General features: G+C 41.1%; 1 protein-coding gene across 1 annotated transcript in view; it reads right to left on the reverse strand.

The window, feature by feature from the left end:
• Positions 1–18512, reverse strand: part of CELSR1 (cadherin EGF LAG seven-pass G-type receptor 1) — a 176307-nt gene that overhangs the window by 80140 nt on the left and 77655 nt on the right. The window lies entirely within an intron of this gene.

The following is an 18512-nucleotide window of genomic DNA, read 5'->3' on the forward strand; positions in this document are numbered from 1 at the left end:
TGTACAGAAAGCTAAACCCTTTATGTGGGTTAATTAGTTAACAGTTATGTTTTGGCATGTGTCTTCCCAAGGTATGAAGCGTGTTCAGATCCCGTGCGTAAAACTGTTCAGAGAAGCCAAAGATGGCATACATAGTTGGATTTTACCCAGTAACAATGTCTGACAAATAAATGCAGAGTAAAACTACTCAACACAGCCAGCTGAAGGAATGAATACATTTGCAACAGTTCGATATTTGCATGATCACTTGCTACTAGATTATACAACTACATTAATTCAAGCACAGTTAAAATCGTGCAAATACATTCCTGGAGGAAAGTAAAAGCAGCAGCAGCTGTGGGCAGTGACTCACAAAGGCAAATTAAAGGGAAGGCTTTGCTGCAGTCGCTGCCCCCGCAGCCCTGCTCCCACAGGTTCCCACGCCCACGGCGCCCACGCGGGGCGGCAGGCTGCAGCCAGCGCTACGGCCGCATCCACACCTGGAGCTGCACCTCTTTTCTATGCCAAGCTGTAAGCTGCAATGGTTTGCAGCTGGTTTAGCCACTGCCCCAGGGGCAGCGATCTCTGAGACAAGGTGAGGTGGACAGCCCGGCCATTGTGGCTCTCCAGCTTTGCTGCCTCTCTCCTCTCGCATCAACATCACGTGTCTTGCGGGCAGGTACAGTGTACGCTAACAAAACAGAGGAGCAAACACAAGGGTGCCGTGATCATGCAGCCAGCCAAACGCATGCCCCATCCAGGTGGGCTCAGCTCCGGAGAACAGACCTCCGGTCACGCTCCGTTCCTCACGACGAGGGGAGCCATTGTACAACTGCCTCCTGATGGGCACATTTGCGGGTATCTCCTGGTGAATGATATACTGGGGTGTTTCAGTATATTTAAAAAGGATGTAATACAAAGCACAGGGGAGCTGAACACATCTCGCTATAATAATAATTCTCACAGTTAACAAATTATGAAATAAACATTTTCTGTCATCCTAGATGGAGTGCAAGCCAAAACCTCCAAAGTAATAAACCTTATAGCCGAGGGTTCAACTCCAAGCCTCTGCTTAGAGCTTTTCTGATTCAGCACTGATGTTCCTATCGCTTTAACTTATTAAGATGAAAGGCTGTGAAGACCACTTGATAAATATCTTCCTGTTTCCATTTATTAAGTGTCAGTAAAAAGCAAGATTATGTGAACACATCTTCCTTGATACTTTAAAACGCTCTACAATGCATTCCTTTTGGGAGAAATTGTATATATTGTCCAAGACAGAAAATTCCCTCAGTGTATTGGATATGCCAACAAAGCGCACACACACATCAGATGCTCTAAGAGGACACTACGGAAAGCACTTCTTGATGATCTGCTGCATAAGCACAATCAATCCCTCTTAACACACACAAACTTCTTGTGTACAAAATGCTCAAAAAACTGGAAAAACACAATTCCTATAGAAAGACTAAACACAGGTTTGCCACTTTAAAAAAAAGTAGTAGGATATTTTGTGAAATAACTCTCCAACTCATCGGAATGTAATCTTCAGGGTTTTCTGAAAGCAGAATGATGTATTTGGCAAAAGCAAATAACGCACAGGCTTGAATACACAGGGAGAAAAAGGAGCGAGCTAAAAGGAGAGATTCCTGGCACTGTAGCACACTGGGGAAATGCCATGGCAATATGGAAGCAAAATAGAAAAGTCTAAGCTGGAAGTCATTGATGGTTCTGTATTGATTCTGTGATACAACAAGAACGTATAGACCATTTGTTTAGATACCTATACGGGCATAAAACTATTTAAGAGAAAAAAACTCTTACAGAAAAACTCTGTTGAATTATGTTTACTACTGCTTTTCATTATGATGTGTAAAGAAGTAATTTAAAAGAATGTAGTTCAACATTAAGAGATCCTTTGTACTATATTCACTCAGCTGTAGCATCACTGATGTCCCAGTTACTAAAATTACTCTGAATACTCTTTAGTCTGTAATGTAAATGAGAACTGCTTTTGATGCATGCTCTTTGATGTTGAATTTTCATATTTTATGTATATTTACCAAAATATATTAAAATAGTGGGTTTGAAATCTCTACTGTAACTCCAAGACATAAGTGTGCTTCAAGGCACAAAGGTCTACCAAGACACTTGATAAATCCCGATTGGCTCTTTTTTTTTCCAAAAGCAAAAAAAAATGCCTGAAATTACTTAGAAACATGGCATTTTGGGCTTTATGAAGTAGCCATCTGAGCAAGCATTCAAAGCAGGGCTTTGATCAGGAGCACCTAAGCCTTTTTGGCAAGACAATACACCTTTCTGTGGCTCTCAGGTTTGTCACTTCCAAGGGTGGCCATCTCATCCCGGACCCATCGCCATCCCCCAGCACTGCCATGCGGGAGCTTTGAGGCATGGCCTGAAAAGTGCCCTCAAAATTTGAAACGAAGCCCACATGGACTTGAAGGATGGACTGGTTGCTGGTTAGAGTCGGAATCGGAAGGCCCTAAGGGAAGAGCTACTTGAGGAACTAAAAAGGAAGGGATCTGCATCTGCCAGCCTTCGGGATGAAAAGCGCCTGTGTGCCTGCTTGCAGCTGAAGGTCGGAGGGCTGGGATGCACTGTCGGAGGAAATGTCTCACAGTCCAGTGGGAAAAAATAGTACAAAAGGAGGGAGAGGTGCTGTGCAGCGAGGGTCTGGAGGGGCTTGGGTGATAAGAGCGGAGCCCCAACAGCCGCTGCACAGAGCCTGGGGACGATCTGCGACACTGGCGATGCCACCATGGCTCATCCCCTTGCCCAGCCCGTGAAACTCCCCTTCGCTCATGGCATTTCCTTTGCTAATATAATTTCATTTTTTGCACTGGCCAGCATTTTAGGAATCACTTAAAAAACTAGTTATATATCACAACTCTGCGAAATCCAAGCAGGAGACGTGAAGGTTAGTCCCTCCAGCTGCTGAATCTAAAGCACGTGCTGTCAGATAACACAGGCCACGGCTGCCTGTTATCTGCTGGGAGATTCTTGAGCTTTGAAAAAATCCTGGCCCAAGCCAGCAAACAGTTTACTGTTACAGGACAGTAGCTGATCTTATATTCTCGCAATTAATATTGATGACTCTTAAAGCCACAAGTCCTGTGGCTTTTACACAGCCCTTTAGGTAGTGCTTCCTGGTTTTAAAGCCCTTGAGCTCACAACGTGATAGCTGCTTTCTACACTGGTTCCTACTCTCAACCATCCTGTATTTCTTCTACAATTTTAGGACTAACTTTACAAAGACGTTAATAATAACATTTCTTCTGTTGATTTTATGTAAGCGAGGACACCACAATATCAAGTAACAACAACACACAAAGCAAAAACTGGCTAGAAGATTTGTTCTTCCTCTGACCTATTCCAAGTAAACTAGTGGAAGAGTTTAATGAATAAACAATAAATAAAGATAAAAAAGTGAAAAGAAATAGAAGTAAGCTATCTGAAAAATGAAAAAAATAATATCACAATTGCAAATACCTTGTGAGCGGAACATTATGGGTTTCAAACAGCACCCTGGTGTGCATCAATGAGCCAGTCTTTGCAGAAATCTGCCTGTGGTTTTGTTGGTGAGTTGCTTGACCTTACAATGACAGACAATGTACAACATTGGAAAGCTTTCTGGAAACAATATGATGGCATTGGAATAAATACAGAATTACTCTGCACTTCAGTCTACTGCAATGTGATTCCACAATATCCCTGTTTAGGGACTAGTCCTCAAAAATTTATACTATTGTCTGATTGTTTTCAACTGAGATACTACATTAAATATATACTTACATGAATCAGCAGACTTACACTGCTGTTCTCTTTTCTTTTTTTCCATCTTCCCTAAACACATGTTAATTTCTCACTCAGTATCTGTAATTGTTTGACTTGAACTGATCTCTCCTTTCCTCCAGACCGCCATTTGCTCTACATACACATTAATCTTCTTCTCCATGTTTGTAGTTGCTTCACCAGAATGGAAAGCATTTTGAGAAGCTGATTTAAGCAGCCAGCCTAAAATGACGTACTTTAAAAGTGGAAAGGAGGAACAACAAGAAATAAATAGGGCAACTAAATTCTTCGAAGAATTCCCATTGACCCATTGCCCTAATAAAGAACCAACTATCATTAAAAATGTATTTGCTGTTTTGCACATTATGGGAAAATCAATCGTCCTTTTCCTCTAGTAACTAAACCGCTACCAAGCTTAAATGACAATCAGCACTAAAGCAATCAGTGCACTAAGTAGTAAGAAGGTTGTTAAAAACAAATTAGCTGCAGAATCAGCCTGGAAATCTCTACTGGGACAAGAGATAAAGAGGTTGGGATCCAGCGCACCCACTTTAGGGGTGGTTTCACCATAGTTTAGGCTGAGTGGGAGTTACCATAGTCCTCTCCTTTCTCCAAACTCATTGAACTTTCCTCCCCCTCCGTTGTGCAGGCATTCATGTAATCCTGCTGTTGACTGATTTGTGGAGCTAAGATGGCAAAACACCATTCATTTCTTTATTGTAGGGTTAGCGATCTTCTGATTAGGTCCCTCCTAGGATTGATGGGATGAATAGCACAGCAGGCACAAGGGAACGAGGCAGGACCATGCACCCAGGAGTAAGAATGAAGGAATGATCTTAGAAAGGTTTAACTGTTATGGAAATACAGCTGTAAGCCATTTTAGATGGCTCATGTTAGAGTGTAGTGGCTCATGCGGAAATGTAGTGGCTCATGCTTGACTTAGGTGAACTGGATCAACCTCTTCAGTGGATACTCACCTCTCTACACTGAACGTGCAGGGATGTACTGCAGGAAAATTTGCCTAAAATGTAGGCACAAATCAAATAATAAAAATGAAAACGAATGCTAGATTTTACCCATAAAGTGGAATTAATTACTTCAGTGGCTCTGTGGTGCATAAGCCTACCCTCTGAACCAAAGGCTGGAGCCTTACCTCCCAGCAAATGCCACTTACCAGTGAAACACTGTACAAACAAACAAACCAACCTACTGGTTTTATGAGAGAAATTAGAAAGCAGTTACCCAGAAAAAGTAACCAAGTCATTCTGAATGAAAGAGAAGCTGGATCAAATAGAATTTAGAAGCCACCGGTGTACCAGTGACTGTGATCTATTAGGGAACAGCTCTATTCAAGTGCTATTTTACACAGAGAACTCAGAAGTGTTATTTGAAGAGCAGAGGTAAAATTTGGGTCCTCAGAAATCAATGGCCAACCCTCTATCTGCCACTTCAGAGAGGCCGTGCAGACACATTTGTTAGACTTAATACTAAGTCATCACTTCATGAGGTTTCTACATTACACTGCTACTAAACGTTCAAATTTGAAAATATACTTTGGTCTTTCCTTTTACCTATTCATTCAAGCTTTTAGAATTGAGACTGATCTAGGATAATTAAAATCAACCCCAGCTCTCTTACAGGGAGAAACACCAGCTTAAGGTCCACTTTGGGGTCTGCCTCCTCCTCTTCGCTTTCTGCTCCCTTTGCTGCTTTCTGGACTATAAAGGCAGGTTATGAGAAACAGGTTGAAGTAAAATAATACGTAAATACATGAACACACACAAGCACACACCACACACAGAGACATACACTCACGCTGTTCAGGACTAAATGCCAGTGACTCGTAATGACAGCTGTCCTTCTTAATTTAAGTTGCTAACCATTCCAGATCTAATAAGATGTATTTACAAGAGAGTAACCTGAATTTCAAAGATAAGCAAAATAACAATAAAAACATTCCTCTCACACACACTATATATATATATAGCTTGCCAAGTAGCTCTCTGACACACACTATATATATATATAGCTTGCCAAGTAGCTCTCTGAGGCTATAGACAGAAAACGATCCTGTAATAAGATACTCAGGAAATCACTGTTTTATCTCTGGACCTGGTTTGATTTTTCTGTGGGCATAAGGACTAGTCTCTGAGCTGGTAGAAGACGGTGTGCAGGACTACTGGTGTTTTCTCAGCTATGTATCATCCCTCTCCTTTACCATCAACCTTCTCTCTTCTCTGTGTCTTCTTCCACAAAGTTTTCCCCCTCGGGCATCTTTGGTAACTCACAAATCAGATTTCCAGAAATCATGAGACTAGGCTAAATAAAGGTCATGAGATCTTTAATCATGAGATGCTCCAAAATAACATGGGAGGCTTTTTATGTTCTTGTATTTGTCTCTGAAGTTGTGGATGGCATCGGCTGGCCCCAAGGCGTGTTAGAGCTCTTGGTGGTCAAATTCCAGCCTGAAACACACAACTGAACCTGACTGCTCTGAGGGAGCTCCCATGCCCACTCCCACCCCAACAGGAACACGCTACTCAACCCTTTCCAGCTCTCCTTCCCACTGGGGTCCTTGGGGACAGCATCTGCAGCCCCGCTACTCTGGGGTCCTGCAAGCTCCTGGGAGGAGGAGGACCACAACGAAAAACCCTCCTGGCCAAACAGGCAAGGAAAAGGCCAGGACTCCATGCTACCTCCTGATCCTTCTCCACTAGCAACCAAGATAAACTGTACTTTACAAAAGCAAGAGCAGGGAAAGCTCAAGCCTCCATCTCTCAAGCTGCTTTGGGCTATGTCCGCTGTTGCACATGCAGAGCTGCTACTGCAATGGTACCTGGTCCCAAGATCCTACGTACAGCACCAGCCTAAGCAAAGATGTTCCTCTTCTCCTCGCCTCCTCCCCTTCCCTGGTCACAAAACAAAGCAAAACAACAGGCACCCTGCAGGGATGGGTGGATGGATGGATGGATGGATGGATGGATGGATGGATGGATGGATGATTCGGGATTTGGGTTTTTTTGTGGTTTTGCATTTAAATGAGAAGGAATAATTGGGGGAAAAAAAGAAACAATACTGAGGAGGATTAGTGATATTTGGGGCACATCTGTTGGAGAAATGAATCAGTCTGTGGATTCCAGAAATTATGAGCATATTCTTAAGATGATATTTGCTCAGTTTGAATGATCACTGGATCTTATTCTCCCATGCAGCTTCCACCAGTGCTGGCAAGAACAGAGCACAGACAAAAGTCACAACTAAGTCTTTAATATCTGTGCTCTTTTCCTCGTATATTTGTCAAGGATTAAAAATTCTCAGCCATTAAGCTTCCACTATGTCTACACCAGATTGCTCGCCTTTCACCTTCCAGCAACGAGGCCAGGAGTGATGTGAGCACCAGAAGTGCTACCAACACTTATCACAAGTATTGCTTTCTTTTTTTCCTATAGCACTCTGATGAGCAAGGAGCCAGACACTACAGTAAAAACCAAGGTGCATGCAAAGTGCCTGGCTTCTCCATGCTGCCTGCTCCCATCGCACCAGACATAATCACCCCCAAGACTTCTGAGGAAACACTGAGGAAAAGCACTTTTTGGGAATGTGTTAGATGTGGTGGAGGAGCATGAGAAATAAAGCATCCATGCCTTCAGCCTGCCACAGCTACCTACCAACATTTTTTGCTCTATGGGATCCGATGGCTAATTTCTTAATATCATCATCTTTACTCTTGTCTGATTTTACAACTATCTCTAAGCTATGTAAATTATGGAACCGTTTATTGTAATGTACAGTGCCCTCACAAGGTGTCATCTCCCCTCGCATTTGACCTGTAAGTTAAAGCTTTAGAGACTTTTTTAGGTTGTGTCTCTTACCTAGGACTATACACAGCACAGATCTACAAAAGAGAAAAAAAGAAATGCACTGAAATTTCCAGTTTATGTTGAGTTCTGTGGCAGGTTTATATGTAAAACAATTTATCATAATGCAAATTGCACTGATTTGGGGTAAGATATGGTGATGAAGCAGTGCCTTTCAAAAGCCTAAGCTTTATCTCTGGATGCATTTAGTACAGGGAAAACATTGCTGTAGATGTCAAAGATAAAACCTAAATTAGATTATGCCATTGTGTCTGCAATTTGCATTATGTCTTACTTGGAATAAATCCCTTCCTAAAAATCCCACCTTAAAACCAATGAGAAACCTGGAGATGTAAGAACAAAACACACCTTTCACAACATATTCATTTACAGAGGAATATACTTCCCTCCATTTATTTTTAAGAGAAACAATCATCCTCTACCTCAACTATATATACATCTGATACTTTCTTTTTTTTTCTCTGCTCTCTATGCCCCTTGATTCATCTCCAGGAGCATTACTTGAGGGGCACATGGAGGGAACTGAAGGCTGGAGCAGCCACCGCGGCTTGCAGGACATGTTCCCTCGGGGACAGCCTTTGCAGTCTGCTCTGTATTTGCATCCCTACGCACCTGCAGGCACTTCAGCATGGGAACCGGCTGCCATGCCTAGTTCTCACCTCCTTCCACAGGCAGAAGTGAGACAGAAAAAGGGTACCCATAGACTCGGCGTGCCTCCGCTCAGATGACAAAAAGACTACTTCATCACTCAAGGTTGCAATTTTTACTGGGCACCGAATGCCATTAATTCCCCAAGGCTGTTGACCCACAGGCCATTTGGGCCTCACACCGGGCTTTTCAGAATACATTAAACTATTTACGTGAACGAGGAAAGCAAGTAAGGAGTGGTGGCTGTGCCAGGGGTATGTGTGCAATAACATCTTTTATCAACAGGAACTCAGGAGTCGGAAAACGAGATGTGCTTTCAGGCACTGTCAGGTTTCCCACTCCCTTTCAGCCTCGTTCCCCTAAGCTGCTTTCCACAGAGGAGGACACCAAAGGGCTGCAACTCACAGTTCCCAAATTTGTAGAGAAGGAGAAAGCTCTAGTACTTATTTTTAAGCAAGTTAATATCTTGAGGCAGTTGAAAAAGAGAACATATCTGCAAAGAAATGACCTCAGAAAGAGAGGAAGAAAGAAAAGGGCTCGGGAACATGGGAAAAAGAATATCAGGATCTCCCTTTCAAAGGCAAACATCACTGGTTTCTTTAGAAGAGCCCCGTCCTTATTCCACTAAGATCCATTTAATTTTCTCCATGTAGCTGTTACAGACTTGATGTTTAATCTCAGAACAAGAGACAAAGCACAGAAGACACCATCTGCCCTGGTCTCCAGCAGCCCACAGGGATTAACCGCACAAGCAGCTAACTCTGCACACCTCCATTAAAGGAAGGCTGGTGAGAACCTGCATTTTGTATTTTCCATAAATGAGAAGCTTTCACAGGAAAATCTCATTCTCCTATCTTCTGCATAATCCAACCCTATAGTAAAAATGATAGCATTTAGAAATAGGTAGACCTCAAACCAAATAATGTTCCTTAGTGTCCTAGGTGGTCCCAGAAGCTCTGGTGGAAAGAAGCATAATGGTCAATTAGTGAGAATAATTGAAGAGAAGCCATAAAGTATTAATAAAGTAACCGAAAAATATGCTTAAAGTCTACTATTGGAATTAAATCTTAGGCAGCTAGGATTTCAGAGATTCATATTTTCATTTTATATGAGAAGTATGAGGTTAAAAAAAAGTTAGAAGTACTATATAACTATTGTCGATGTTAGGAGTTCAGAGGTTTTGTTTGATGGAGTAGAGAGAACTGGCAAAAACAATCTGATGCTCATCAAATTTCCATTGTTATACATCGAAGGCAAATTTAAAAAAAAATAAAATGCCTCTTTGTTTATCAAATTAAAAAAATAGGGTTAAAAAGATAATCCCATAATCTTAGGTTTTGGTGGTCTCAAAAGTATTTCCTACACAGGTCAGTAAACATAAATTGAAAACAAAAAGCAACTTAATCAGGGAAGCCGAGTTTTTCTTAATGACTCTTGAAAAAGCCATTGTAATGTCTCACACAGCTTATACAGAAAATCTCAAAATCAATGATCTTTTTGAATCTACAGAATAGGTAGAAATTAAATAGTTACTTTTTAAAAAAATTTTAAACAGACTCATCAAAAATTAATCCAGCCAGCTTCCACAACTTGTACTTAACTCTTGTCATAACAGTTTCTTAGACTAAAATTCAGCCTTTGTGTAAAATATGGTTTCATTTTAAAGTCACTTTAAAGGATTATTGTCTTGTTACAGTTAATATACTTCACTGTGTCATCTAGATTGTGTTTATTTACTAACATAAGTCACTCATCTTCCTAATAATGTTTCTTACAATATGCACATCAGTGTGCTGACCCCTTGAAGCTGGGTGGCCCTATCTAATTAAAACGTGTTTTTTAATTATTATATTGGAAAATGCTGCATAATAACTCTCATATGCTTAGCTATGGAGAATTTGAGAGACAGTCTGAAGTAAAGTATCTTCATTTTGATTTTTAGAAACTGAAAATTCTGACCGATGACTGCTCCGGAAGCTGCGATTCGAGGGCACCGTACAGTGCAGGTCGCAGAACAAAACCTGCCCCAGGAGGAGCAGGGGCTGGGATGCAGGCACTGAACCATGATGCTCTAAACAAAAGAGCATTTGCAACAACAATGAAGTTGTGGTTCCCACCATGCTCAGCACAACTGTATCGCAGAACTGTAATTATGTTGATGTTCAAGGCCAAGTGCCTCACTCTGGTGTTCAACTGTCGAAACTTTCAATCATCATAACACAAAGAACAGACACACAAGAAACTACTTTATATTTTTTTCCTCCCCAACAGGACATTATCCTGATACTCTCATCTTGCACCCAACTGTCCTTCCTGCCACTTTCCTGTCATTTATCTACTGACGAAAATAAAAATGTCTTAGGAATTATAAATATGTACAGAAGCCCCATATGCTTTTCATAATTCAACCTCACTGAATTGTAAGGAGGCTTCTTAGTTTTGTTTCCCAGTTTAGTAAGGAGCTTCCCAGTTTTGTATGTACAGCCAGGAGAAAAGGAGCCCCATTACCTTGTTCCTTGGAAGTTAAATTCTTTTTTGTTGTTGTTTTGGAAGATTCTAAAATATTTAATTCCAGCCTTCCTGGAATTTCTTTTTTTAGCTTTCGCCTCTGATCTGCTGAGAACATTGTGAGGGGCTTTCCAGAACATGAGGCATATTGGAAAAAACACTATCTCATTATGATTTTATCTTCTCCACAAATAACTTAAAGGCAAGTTGTTAGTTCTTTTTCTTCCTCCTTTCTCTCCTCCTTTTTCCCTATCTGATTTGCTTTCAGTGAGAAAAGAAAAACCCAGACACCTAGCCATTGGCAAAAAAACACCACTTAAAGGGTAGTCTAATACATGGGCTATTTTGACACTTAGCAAGTGTACATTTGGATGCATTAGAATGCATTTGTGTGGCTTAAAATTTTACCCAGCTAACCTTTCTGACATTAAACTATGAGAAAACCCCCCAAGTCTTATGTTACACAAGGCTCAACTTGGCTAAATTAATAAAAACACAATTGTAAACTATGGTCACAGAGAAGTTGGCTGTTGTTTAATAAAGTGCTGCTTAAAATATTTTAATTAAAACAAACCTCAATGTGTGTAGTTTCTCTCAGATCAATGTTCTGCAATGCATATATATGTTCACAATCATGATAGCGTGTGGGAATTGAGTGACATCAGTGAGGAAGGGTTTTACATGTACCTATAAAATTATAATATCAAATAGCTCCATTTTGTGTAATTACGCTCCACCTTCCACTTTTTTTAGTTATACCAATGAAGATAAGCAAATGCATAACAAAGGTTTTTAAAAAGCCTGGGAGAATTGTGACTCCCATTTAGGTGTGGTAACAGAAATCCCATCAATATAAAACCAGAAGCACAAGTCAAGAGCCTAAAAACCTTCTGAAAATTGACACAGAGAGATCATTCAAAAAGAAATATATGTGCAGCAGGTTAAAGACAATAAAAGGAATTTCATGTATGCTAGAACAAAGGGAATCCTAAATTTAGATTGGTCCATTGTTAACCAGAATGCCAATATGAAACACGAGGTGCTCAATATGTATTCTCCACCCCCCCATTGAACATCACTAACAGACAAGGTCATACTTGCAGGACATTTTCTTGCCAAAAAGTGGGAAGGTGAGGTCAGGAACCAGAGGCAGGCAGGTACCCATGCCAGGTTAGCAGTTTGCCTTGCTCACATAAACCCAGCTGCCTGACAGCAAACACGAGCTTACCTTGGCACGACTTCAGGGTCAAATGTGTTATTTTCACATCAGGGGTTTAATGAGATTTGACTTCAACAAGACTGAAGGCAATGTTAGCCATGGTGAAGAGGTGGACTAGATGATCTTCAAAGGTCCCTTCCAACTCAAACCATCCCATGATCCTATTATACCTGGCCATTAGGGCTTGATATTAAACACCTATGTTGTAGAAGCACTTGTTCAACAGCAGCAATGCCATCATACCACAGTGCGCACTCCCAGGACTCTTCATGTCTGCAAGCTCCTTGACTTCATACCATACAGCCCGCAATTAAGAACCTACCTTCTCCCCATATTGTAACGTAATCTAACAGGCATCAATGGCATTAATAGCAAGTAGGTATAAAAATGTAATAGAAAGCATGGAACCGTCCTCAAACAGGTTATTGTCCTAGTTCTTTGGACACTGAATTGTGTCCATATGCTACTTGAAATTATCAACTACGGGAGAGAAAGTGTAAAATCATCAGTGATAAACTCTGCAGGTGACAAATAAGGGGAGTGCCTAAATGAAGAGAAGAACAGGCCAGGCACACAGCCATCTCAAGGAGAGGCAAAAGAAGGTAATCTGTAATCAGTAAGGAGGACTTCCTAGACCCTGAACTGCTTGGAAGAGCTGAATTCATAAATATATTGGAGATGGATTTCTAAGGTAGTTGCTGAAGCCAGGGCTAAGTGAATACACTGGTGTGTGAGCTGCTGCTTGCTTTTACAAAGCACTGTGCGAGCGCCTGGCAAGAACAGAAGTCTTGTCAAACCCTTCTAAAACTAATTAAAAAGAACAAACACAACATTAAGTCTGTAGCTAAGTTTCCACATGACAGCAAAGGACTTTGATCAGTGCAAGTATTTCCACGGGCAAGGAGGATAAGACGTGAGGCTCCAGAAGAGGCATCCAAACCCCCGGCACTTGCAGCAGTTCAGCTGAATCAAAGATCATCCCACGTGCAGCATCTTGGGGCGGGGGGAAAGGGAGGGTTTGTACATGACTGGGAAAACTTTCAAACTTTAAACAGTAGCTAGTTTATACACATCAGGATGAGGGTAATGCAATAAAACTCTTTGCTCAGGTTTAGGAAAAGGGACAGCAGATTGATGTGAAGGCTGCAGGCCATTTACACCATTTGAGAATTAAACTGTCAACAAATAGACCACAGTAATTCAACTAGAAAAGGCTTTTTGCATCCTGACAAGTGAGCATAGGTTGAAGATTAGCCGAAGGACGTATCCTGCAGATAAAATCTACCCATAGAAGTGGCAGACCTCTTCAGTGAGTCCTGTGAATCTGATATAAACTCCAGATTTCCAATATTCATCTGTGACTTGGTGACATGGACAGAAATACAATCAACAAAAAATGTGACGATGTTTAAAAGTTTAATAGACATCAGCTTTTGACTGTATTATATAAAAATGTAACTTTACTTGTTTTTATTGTTTCAGTTATCTTCTGGAGCAAGCTAGTCATGCAGTTGTGTTACCTGGGCCATAGTCTCAGGTCCAGCGCAGCATCACTTGGGTCCAGCCATAAGGCTGTGGCACGCTGGCCCTATCCCTGCACGAGTTAACAGTGAGTCTTGCAACAGAAACAAGCAAGGACTCATTTTAACACGCACGATAAATCTCTAAGTTAAACATAGCGGGTGAATGGGCACACAGGCTTCTGCTGAGACTCTGTGTCAAGAAAGAAATGTCTTTCACGGGGATCTCCCTCAGGTTTCCAGCTGCAGGCAGGCCAGGAATGGTGCAGAAGAGCTTCCTCAGCTGCTCCTTACTTGCCACCTACTGCTTTATGTGACCTGGAAGAGATGAAGATGCTGTGCCTTGGCTTCCCATCCCTTTGGTGAGGTGGACAACCTCTTCTTGCTCAAAGGGGTGTTTCAGAGGCATCCTTTGCTGTTAGTAACTTTTGCAGAGTCCATAGTGATCCTTAGATGAAAAGTGTTTTTGTACAGGTACAGCTTGTAATGATCTGAAGTCATAGTTCTCTGACAATATATATGGACCCAAAAGCAAGAATTTTGCCAGGTGATATCTCTTAATCCGAATATCCAAAACTAATACTTATTTTCAAAAATTCATGACACAAACTGGACATTGCACTAAAAGGAGAGAAAGGAAAGTAAATGTCACAATTGACTGCTGTGCTCTTCAAATGCAGTACGCACTGCCGAAGAGCCAACGGAAGACTTATTATCCATGGCTAATTGCAAAGAATAGGTTGTATGGGTTCCTTATATGTTTAGATATCAAGTCAGCTCATGAGACAACATCTGGGGTTCATTGCTTTTTGGCATGGGTAAATGCAATGGTCATATGGGGAAACTTCAAAGCACTTAGAGTAAGATTTATGAGACGCTATGTCTCACAATACATAGTTGAGTGGTGAAGATCATACGAAGAGAAAACGATAGGCTTTTCCAGCTTTTGCACCAGTCATGCTCTGAAAAATGTTTAGGGGAGTTAAGCTCTGCTTCTGGACCATCCACTGCATTGCTTGCAGAGTTCTCGCCAGCTGCCCAAGTGCTCCGAGCCCCTGGGAGCTTGGAAGGGGCCACAGGCTGGGAGGAAAGAAGTACCCATCTGTACACAACTGCTGCCAACCACAGGGACACAGCTTGCCATGTCTACACCAACAGACATGTCTGATTATTCAATAAAGGCAGAAGAGGGCTTTCCTCACAAAAAAATTCATGCTGATGAGACAGAAAAAGTTGAAGATTGATGAAAAACACTGTGCTGGGACATCTGTACAGAGAAAACTAAGGAGTACTAACTGTAAAGAAAGATCTTATAAGCAAATGATCACTTATCTCTCCATCAGATGTGAAAAACTTACCTCAGCTGCAGAGTGACAGGCCCACAGCAAAGAAATTGTGTTGCAGTTATAAAGACTTAGTTTCACTACAAACATCGAAACAGCAGCATGGGATAGCACTGCTGAAAAAGAAGAAAAATTTCTAGACCTGCAACATTATACAGACCTTCGCTGAGGTGCAATCACCCTACATAAGCTTTCTCACGGTACTGCCATACACAAAACGCAAGGAAAGCCAACCGGGTATTCTCTGCTGAGGCACCAAGAAACAATGAAAGTTATTAAAAGGCTGATTGATAGTCAGCACTCAACTTCTCCTGCATCCAGAATCAGCACAAAAACTTCACAAAAAATTGTTCAGACTTTTGCAAATGGGAGAACATACAGCCTTTAAATTCTGAAAATGGTGCAAAGCACCCAGCGCCCTAATAGCGGCAATTAAACTCTTGAAAATGAATACAATATTTTTAACAGTGTTAGACTTTGCTACTGTTTTTGTATGTTTACTATATAAACGCTCCTGGAATCCAGTGGCATAACTTTGAAGACCTGGACTAAGGGACACTGTTAAGGCAGCAAAGATAGAAAATATTTTAGTGCCTTCAATACATCACCTTAACATTTGAACAAGGTATCAGAGAAATGACCCATGAAGTTGTCCCATGCTGTAGACAGGATCTCTACATTTATGGGAGTGTTTTGGAACGACAGAATTTCTTATTTGGCGTTTTGCAGCAAAGACAAACTTACTTGGTCACGGTTGTTTGAAAGTGCTGGTAAAGCCCCACAACTTTGTGAGGATAATCTTTGTTCAGCCTTGCTGTTGTAAAACCATGGCTTTTCATAAGCTAAACAAGGAGTTAAAGACGCAGTAAGGAACCTGAAGGAATCAAATGAAGGTTTACTGCACAGGATTTTGGCTGTTACACACCTGTGATCCCACCGCTCCAGTGGAGCTGCAGAAGTGTAACTGAGAGTGGAATTTCAGACTCTCTCACCCAAGATAAAACACTCATTACAGCCACCCTGGCTGCCAGATTTCTCTACTTGAAAGCTGAAATTCTCCCAAATAAATCTCTCTGGCCTGAAAAATGAGAATCTAGTATCAGAACGAGCTGGGAAATTACTATCTGAAGAATGGATATAAGTAAAGATAACACCGAAGCAAATCTTCACATTTACTTTTACTGCTATGTTTGCAGGGGCCAAACGCTGACAACTTACTAAACAATATCAATAGGGACTTCTGGCATGATGCTGTGAAAATAGCTATAATTACCTTCTCACGACACAAAGTCAGAATTCGTGGCGGCCAAGTTAGATGTCATGATTCCTCATGTCAATATGGTATCGCAAAAATAAATTAGGAGGGAAAATGTGTAACACGTAAAAGGTATTTAATTGCTGGATTTGATTACTAGAAGATTTACAACCACTTAAGATTTCTCCCCTCTCTGAAGTGAAATCCAAGGAGAGATGCAGAGGATATGGGAAATTCTCTGATGATCTTTTTCCCTAGAAATTACTCCTTGCTAGGGGTTAGGTAGCAAAGGAGGCAGAGAGAAAGCCCTGTGCTAAGGAGAACTGTGGGAACATTAAATCTCTTCTTTATTTCAGGGGTTGGTTTTTTTTCCCCTTGGAGTGCTTTTGTCCTGTGAAAATTACATTTTACTTTTTGGGAGCACGACAGTAGAGGAGAGCCGTTGTGGTGGCTGCTAAACAGAAGGACTGTGGGCATCAAGCTATGGCGAGAGCTGCGGGAGGACGCAGCGATGGCAGGAGGCATCTGCTCACAGCAGGCAGGAATCATGGGAATTCACACCTAAAAAGGTAGTGACTTACAGCCACAGTGGTATGTCCTACAGGAGGCATCAGGATGGGGCTGGAGGTAAAGCTCATTCAGGAACCGCTGTGGCAACCATGCCTCCAAAACCAGTGCAGATGACATGATGCGTTTGCTCTTCAGGGCTTGGCCCCTGGGGAGCACAGACAATTCCACCTCTGCCCAAGCTTTCACCAACAGTTCATCTCAGCTGCTTCTGCAGCACTCAAAGATACATGAAATGATGTTGGAAAAACTACACAGGCTTTCCACATTGTTCAAGTTCATTAAATTTGTTTGCTTAACTTAAATTACAACCTTTAACCCTTTAGCCATGCACACCGCTCCCTGCCATCAGCGGCACGATTGTTAGTGTACACATTGTTCACTTCTCTACACAAATTTGTATATAAAGAAAGGAAGTTAAAGGAGTTGCTATTCTGAAAAAAACAGGATTAAAAAATATATGTCCTTCTTCACTCACATCCTTACATCACAGGAAGTGAAGCTAACTCCAAATCACCCCAAACTAGCCAGTCATCAAGTTTCAGAAATGTCTTGTAGAAGCTCAGTTTACCTTTGTGCCCGTAACAGAAGACTCTTGAAGACAGAGAAACTTTCATCATGTATAAATGACTAACAATTACATCAAAACAAATGGAGGGCTTCAAAGCAGGGTGGAAAAACAGGAGGAAATTCCATCTGATTAAGATAGGACATAATTATCTTCCACAGGAAATAAATGCTATATTTTTAACAGGTGACCAGTCAGATAGATTCAGTACAGAGTTATGATTGTGTAATGATTTCTCATCGAGTTGCAGTGTATCTCCCCAGAGAGATGACAGATCTTAATATTTTTGTGTAATTATTTTTCTACATAGTCTCTTAATTGGGAAATGGAAACATGAGAGCTTGCAGAGCAGGCTGCATTTCATTGACTATTACCATTCATATTTCATCTTTAACAGTTAATTCAAAGATTCATAACTACCTCATTCCGGTATGTGACTACACTGAGATAATACCATAGTAACACTTCGGTAATACCAGAATCTCCCAACTTTCAGCCTTAGCAGTTCGCTGCTCATTCCGATTTCCGATCGGTGCATTCCGTGATCCAACACACACTGCTGCTATTGAAACCCACCTATGCCGTTTAAACAATAAATAGATATAAAATCTGGATCATTGTAAAATACAAGCAGAAAATACAGTATTACAATTAATAGATATAAACGGAACTTGCAAATGAGTATGAATGTATTTAAAGAAAGGACAAAAATCTAAAGTTCTTGAAGAAGATTGGGACAAGATTCAACAATGCATCTTCATAAAATATTTCTGATCATAGATTGCTTGTTGATAACATTTTCCACCTTGTTCTGTAAAGGGGATTAAAACCAACTACCTAATGACCACCAGATCCGGGTAAATGTGTCAAGTTTGATGGAAAAAACATTTTCATGCAACATGGAGCCTAAAGGTACTAATGTAACACTAACTAACCACAAAGTAGATACTAAATTTGTACTGCATTCATTCAGCAATGTAACAGAAATATTCAATAATATTTGTATCCATTTAGAGGATAAGGGATTCCAAAGCCCTCTTGATCATGGCTGGGTGTGTTTTGCCCTGGCAACCCGACTGCAATCACGATTTGAACTGTCCTTCCAAAGAATAAAGGGTTTCACTGAAGTGTCGTTGACTCTGAAACCTAAAGATGACAAGGCTGTAAGCAGTGCTCATTCCTTAACTTCTGACTACTCTAATATCCTGGCAGCA

This window comes from Tauraco erythrolophus, chromosome 4 (assembly GCF_009769465.1).
Source record: "Tauraco erythrolophus isolate bTauEry1 chromosome 4, bTauEry1.pri, whole genome shotgun sequence".
In the NCBI taxonomy this organism is placed as follows: Eukaryota; Metazoa; Chordata; class Aves; order Musophagiformes; family Musophagidae; genus Tauraco; species Tauraco erythrolophus.